General features: G+C 40.5%; 1 pseudogene; it reads left to right on the top strand.

The window, feature by feature from the left end:
- Positions 1–1,755: 1,755 nt before the first annotated feature.
- On the top strand, positions 1,756–2,698 carry LOC138422517 (nuclear transcription factor Y subunit alpha pseudogene; annotated as a pseudogene).
- The last annotated feature ends 3,242 nt before the right edge of the window (positions 2,699–5,940 follow it).

Raw genomic sequence — 5,940 nt, 5'->3', positions numbered from 1 at the left:
CAATGAAAGCAGAAATAGATGTTTTCTCTTTTTTTTTTTTCTGGAATTCTCTTGCTTTCTCCACGATCCAACAAATGTCGGCAATTTGTTCTCTGGTTCCTCTGCCTTTTCTAAACTAAGCTTGTGCATCTGGAAGTTTTTGATTCACATATTGCTGAGGCCTACTTTGAAAAATTTTGAGTATAACTTTGCTAGTATGTGAAATGGGTACAATTGTATGGTAGTTTGGACATTCTCTGTCATTGCTCTTTTGGGAGATTGCAATGAAAACTGGACTTTTCCAGTCCCGTGACTACTGCTAAGTTTTCCAAATTTGCTGACATACTGAGTGCAGCACTTCAACAGCATCATCTGTTAGGATTGAAATAGCTCAGTTGGAATTCCATCACCTCTACTAGCTTTGTTTGTAGTAATGCTCCCTAAGGCCCACTTGACTTCATACTCTAGGATGTCTGGATCTAAGTGAGTGACCACACCATTGTGGTTATCCAAGTCATTATGCCCTTTTTTGTATAGTTATTCTTTGTATTCTTGCTACCTCTTCTTAATCTCTTCTGTTTCTGATAGGCTTTTCCACTTCTGTCCTCTATCATGCCCATTCTTGCATGAAATGTTCCTTGATATCTCCAAGTTTCTTGAAGAGATCTCTAATCTTTCCCAGTTGGTTGTTTTCCTTTATTTCTTTGAATTGTTCATTTAGCAAGGTATCCTTGTTTCTCCTAGCTATTCTCTGGAACTCTGTTCAGTTGCATATATCTTTCCCTTTCTCCCAGGCCTTTCACTTTTCTTCTTTTCACAGCCACTTGTAAAGCCTCCTCAGCAACCACTTTGTCTTCTTGCATATCTTTATCTTTGAGATATAAATGCCAACTGCTGCTAAGTCACTTCAGTTGTGCCCGACTCTGTGTGACCCCATAGACGGCAGCCCACCAGGCTCTCCCTCCCCTGGGATTCTCCAGGCAAGAACACTGGAGTAGGTTGCCATTTCCTTCTCCAATGCATGAAAGTGAAAAGTGAAAGGGAAGTCACTCAGTCATGTCTGACTCTTCGAGACCCCATGGACCACAGCCCACCAGGCTCAAGGTATATTTTCATGCATCAGAAAAGTACAGTTATGCAAATGATGTGAGAGTGAATTTTCAGGTCTAAGTTCAGTGGCATCTATTAACAACTTTACTTTCACCATAGTGGGAGGATTTATACCCCAGAAGTTAAAAAGTGCTAAAAAAATTAGGCTTTTTTAAGAGTCTTCAGCGTTGTTTTACAGCCACTACTTTTGTATGTGATTTTGTTAAGTGTCTCTAATGTTCTTATGGAAGAACATTTTCTCAGATGTACAATTATAATGCAGATCCAGTCAACCTATATTGATTCAATATTTAATAAACATTATTATATGTTGAACAACAGATGTTAAAAAACATACGTAAACAACATACAGATGCTCTCCTTCTGTGGTTTAATGTCTAATAAGGATTAGACATTATATTGCTTAAATATAGTCTGATATGCAATATGTCCTGTAATTTTGTCTGTACTCACATGATTTTGGGAGGAAGGGCTGCTATTTTGCGAGGCAGAGGCAGTGGTGTTGGCAGCAGTGGCTGGAGCCTCTGATTGAGTTTTGGGATCCAGTACTGGAACCAGTCAGCACGGGCAGGGAATCGGAGGAGTGAGGCGTGGAGTGCCTCTGGCCGTCTTCTAGGATCTCCAGGGTGAATCTGACTGTGGACAGGACTCTGACTTGGAGGGACCATGAAACACTATACAGCAAACAGCAATAGTTCAACAGAGCAGACTATTGTACAGGCTGGACAGACTCAGCAGCAGGTCCAAGGGCAGCCACTAATGGTACAGGTCAGTGGAGGCTGGTTAGTCACATCAGCTGGCCAACACATCATGGTCCAGACTCTTCCTGGTGGATAAGGTCAAACCATCATGCAGGTACCTGTGTCTGGGACATGGGTTTTGCAGCAGATACAGTTGGTCCCACCAGGACAGATCCAGATCTAGGGTGGGCAGGCTGAGCAAGCACAGGGCCAGTAAGGCCAGACTCAGCAGATCATCATCCAGCAGCCCCAGATGGCCGTCACTGCTGGCCAGACACAGACACAGCAGCAGATTGCTCTCCAAGGGCAGCAAGTGGCACAGACTGCTGAAGGGCAGACCATTGTCTATCAGCCAGTTAATGGAGATGGCACCATTCTCCAGCAAGGCATGATCACCATCCCCACAGCCAGTCTGGCAGGAGCACAGATTGTTCATATGGAAGCCGACACTAACACAACCAGCAGTGGGCAAGGGACTGACTGTCACTGTGATATTTCCGGTGGCAGGCAATGTGGTTAATTCAGGAGTGATGGTCATGATGGTACCTGGTGCTGGCTCTGTGCCTACAATTCAGAGAACCCCTCTCCCTGGGCCGAAGATGCTTGAAGAAGAGCCTCTCTATGTCAATGCCAAACAGTACCACCTTAAACTTAAGAGGAGGCAAGCTTGGACTAAATTAGAGGCAGAAGGGAAAATTCCAAAGGAAAGAAGGAAATACTTGCATGAGTGTCAGAACCATCATGCCATGGTATGGAAGCATGATGAAGGCAGACGATTTTTCTCTCCAAAGGAAAAAGATAGTCCCCATATGCAGGATCCAAGTCAAGCATATGAAGGGACTGTGACACGGATCATCCAAGTGTCCTAACCCCAGGCCACGTAATAGAGATGATCGAGGTCATACTCCTCACACTGTTTCCCACAGTGCCAAGGATATTGATCAACTCTTCTGAAGGGACACTGACAATCACATTCTGCCCTTTTCTACAGGACAGAAACCACTTAGTTTTTAATAAGTGGTTCAGTATTATAATTACAGGGATATCTGGCAAATTGAAGTCGCAAGCCTCTGTCTCACCCTTTCAGTCAGGACTTATCTCAGACTATTGGTGCCATTGATATTTCATGTATTGGGACGATGCAAGGGACTCATGCCAGCCCATCAGTACCATGCATAGCACTTGCGCTGACTGGTGATGTCAGTCAGCCATCTGAGCAGAGAACAACCTTCTCAACCTAAACTGCAATTGAGGAAGCTGCAACCCATTATTTCCCACAGATTCTGAACAAGCTCTTATGCCTCTAATGAAGATCTCAGGCTGACTGATGGGCAGTTTGTATTCAGAGATGGTTTCTAGGCCAGCCAGCTCCATCTCATGATATGGAAACAATAAATTCTCTGAGACACATTCATCTAATCTGTGGTAATAATAAGAATCTCTTCTACCCAGATGATAGGTCGGGATTTTTGGACTCCAGCCAAGAAAAATCTAACTCTGGGGATAGAGTGATAAAAGATTCAAGCACTAAAATTATGAATTACTGGATCTCTTAGCTTTCACAAGGTACAGTTTGCTTGTCTGTCTGGTGACAGGTCATATGGACCATAGTTCTTGCTATGGCTACTTTTAAGATGATTTAGAGGTTACTGGACCTTGAAACTCCCTTTCCTTAGTAGAGAACAAAATTATACAACTTCTGTGCTGAAGTACTGAGGATATGTATAATAACTCCAAAATAAAGCAAAATTAGAGATTTTCAATCATAGGCTTTGTGACAGTATTTGAAGAATAGAAAAGTTCATGTATGTTTCAGTCCAGAAGGACAAAGTATGGTGTATGTACCCTTGTGGTGTCATATAGCATTATTTGCCAGTGGATGGATTCCTGGGATGGATCATTATAATGAAGAGAAAAATTTATGTTTATACTAGAAAGTTTAACAAGCATGGAAAGGGAAAAGTCTGAGATTTGATCCTTGACAATTTCTGGAATGCACAGGTCAGTCAAGCTAGCTGGGGTATAATCCAGGTTACCTGCTAGAGTGTGAAGTAGATGCTGGCTTCACTCCTGCTGTGCTTTGTGCTGGCCCCAGAGAGTGAACATTCTCATTCTTCCCATGGTATCAGTTTCCATTTGTTTCCCCTTTTCTCCATTGGTCCTGTGCAGAAAGGCTTTCACATTGCATCCATGTTCTGGGAATAAAGTGCAGACTGGAGATAGATATTCCTGCAGGATTAGGAACAGGGCCAAAGCCCCCAGAGTGGGTTGTGCCTCAGTAATCTGTTTCTTTTCTAGATGTGGAATCCTGGAACAACTAAGGTGATTTCAGAAGAGTTGCTGTTTTCTTAGAAACAGAAAAAAAAAGAAACTGTAATTCTTTCAAAGTACATTTGGTTTTGATTTAAATACCAAGACTAGAGATATCACTCTAGCTATATTAAGAGGGAAAAGAAATTAAACCCACCAAGGAAAACATCACAAAAGGAAATCATTGTAATGGTGCAAAATAGAGGTACAGAGCTATGCAGAAAAAGCAGGAAGTAAAGTATATCCCTACTTGCTTGAGTCAGCTTATCTGTCCTGGCTTTCAGACGTCAGGAGGGGCTGACTCTCTGGTGTTAACTTTATTTGGTAAGCCCTAAGTTCTGCAGGTAATAGATTGCTAAAAACAATGAAGAATTTTTATTCTTTGGCTATATTTAGAAGACTTCAAGATGTAGAGTTCAGAAAGAAATTTCTCAGACCTAATTTCTAGTACTTAAACCAACAACAGTTATAAAATGCTATTTATTTGTAACTGTAAAACTGTGTATATACTACCAATCTCATACTGTTGTGGGTTTTTTTCTCACAAGTTTGAGTTTTGTTATTTTTTTTTTAATGAAATGCTTCAGTTCTCATTTTATCATTGCATTTCAGTTAGCTCATGAGCCTTTTATTGTGGTCATTTTAGCACATAGTAACCCACAAAGTGGGGATGAGTTTTGCATTTTTTTTCTTTTCTACTAGAAGTTCTTTTATTCATTTGTTCTTGTACTGTAGTGATGTAAATAGAGTGAAAAGATAAGTGAATAGTTGGTTTAATATACAGTTATTTTACTTAAGTGTTTTTTTTTTTTTTTTGGACAGGATAATTATAAATGTATATATTTCAATTGCACTGGTACATTGAACATGTCAGTGTCTATACCACTGAACCAACAGAGCATTTTTCTGGCTAACGGATGTCTGGTAATAATGTCTTGATTTTCCTTTGGAACTCAACTACATAGAAGGTCTTTTCATTTTTCTTTTTTTTTTTTTTCCCTCAGCAGTGGAAGAAGCACAGGTGATTGATCACTGATGTCATTTCAATTGTTATTTTTAAAAATCAACTTATAAGAATGCTAAAAAATATTTATACTGGAGTAATATATGTAAAATGATAATTTAAAAAATTATCTGTACAGATACAGTAACTTTAAGCAAGACATACAAGTCAGATTTGAACTTTTCAACTTTAACTGATGCTATCAATTTAACCAGCAGTTATTCAGATGAGAAATAGTGTAAAGAACATTCTAGGTCAAACAGGAGGTAAAGAGATAAAGCATTTCCATTATAATATAGATCAATGCAATAATTCAAGACATCTTTCATTAAGAAAGTTTCTCTCATAGCTAGATAGATGTATATATTTGTGTGTGTATACATAACAAAACAAATACTATATATTTAGTATATATTATGAACTGTGGTGTTGGGGAAGGCTCTTGAGAGTCCGTTGGACTGCAAGGAGATCCAACCAGTCAATTCTGAAGGAGATCAGCCCTGGGATTTCTTTGGAAGGACTGATGCAAAAGCTGAAACTCCAGTACTTTGGCCACCTCATGCGAAGAGTTGACTCATTGGAAAAGACTTTGATGCTGGGAGGGATTGGGGGCAGGAGAAGAAGGGGATGACTGAGGATGAGATGGCTGGATGGCATCACTGACTCTATGGACGCAAGTCTGAGTGAACTCCAGGAGTTGGTGATGGACAGGGAGGCCTGGCATGCTGCATTTCATGGGATCGCAAAGAGTTGGACACGACTGAGCGACTGAACTGAACTGAACTAATGTATATTGTA

The sequence above is a fragment of the Ovis canadensis genome, chromosome 17, assembly GCF_042477335.2.
Source record: "Ovis canadensis isolate MfBH-ARS-UI-01 breed Bighorn chromosome 17, ARS-UI_OviCan_v2, whole genome shotgun sequence".
NCBI classification, from domain to species: Eukaryota; Metazoa; Chordata; class Mammalia; order Artiodactyla; family Bovidae; genus Ovis; species Ovis canadensis.
Note: the sequence above shows the minus strand (reverse complement) of the source record. Positions and strands in the feature narration are given on the sequence as shown.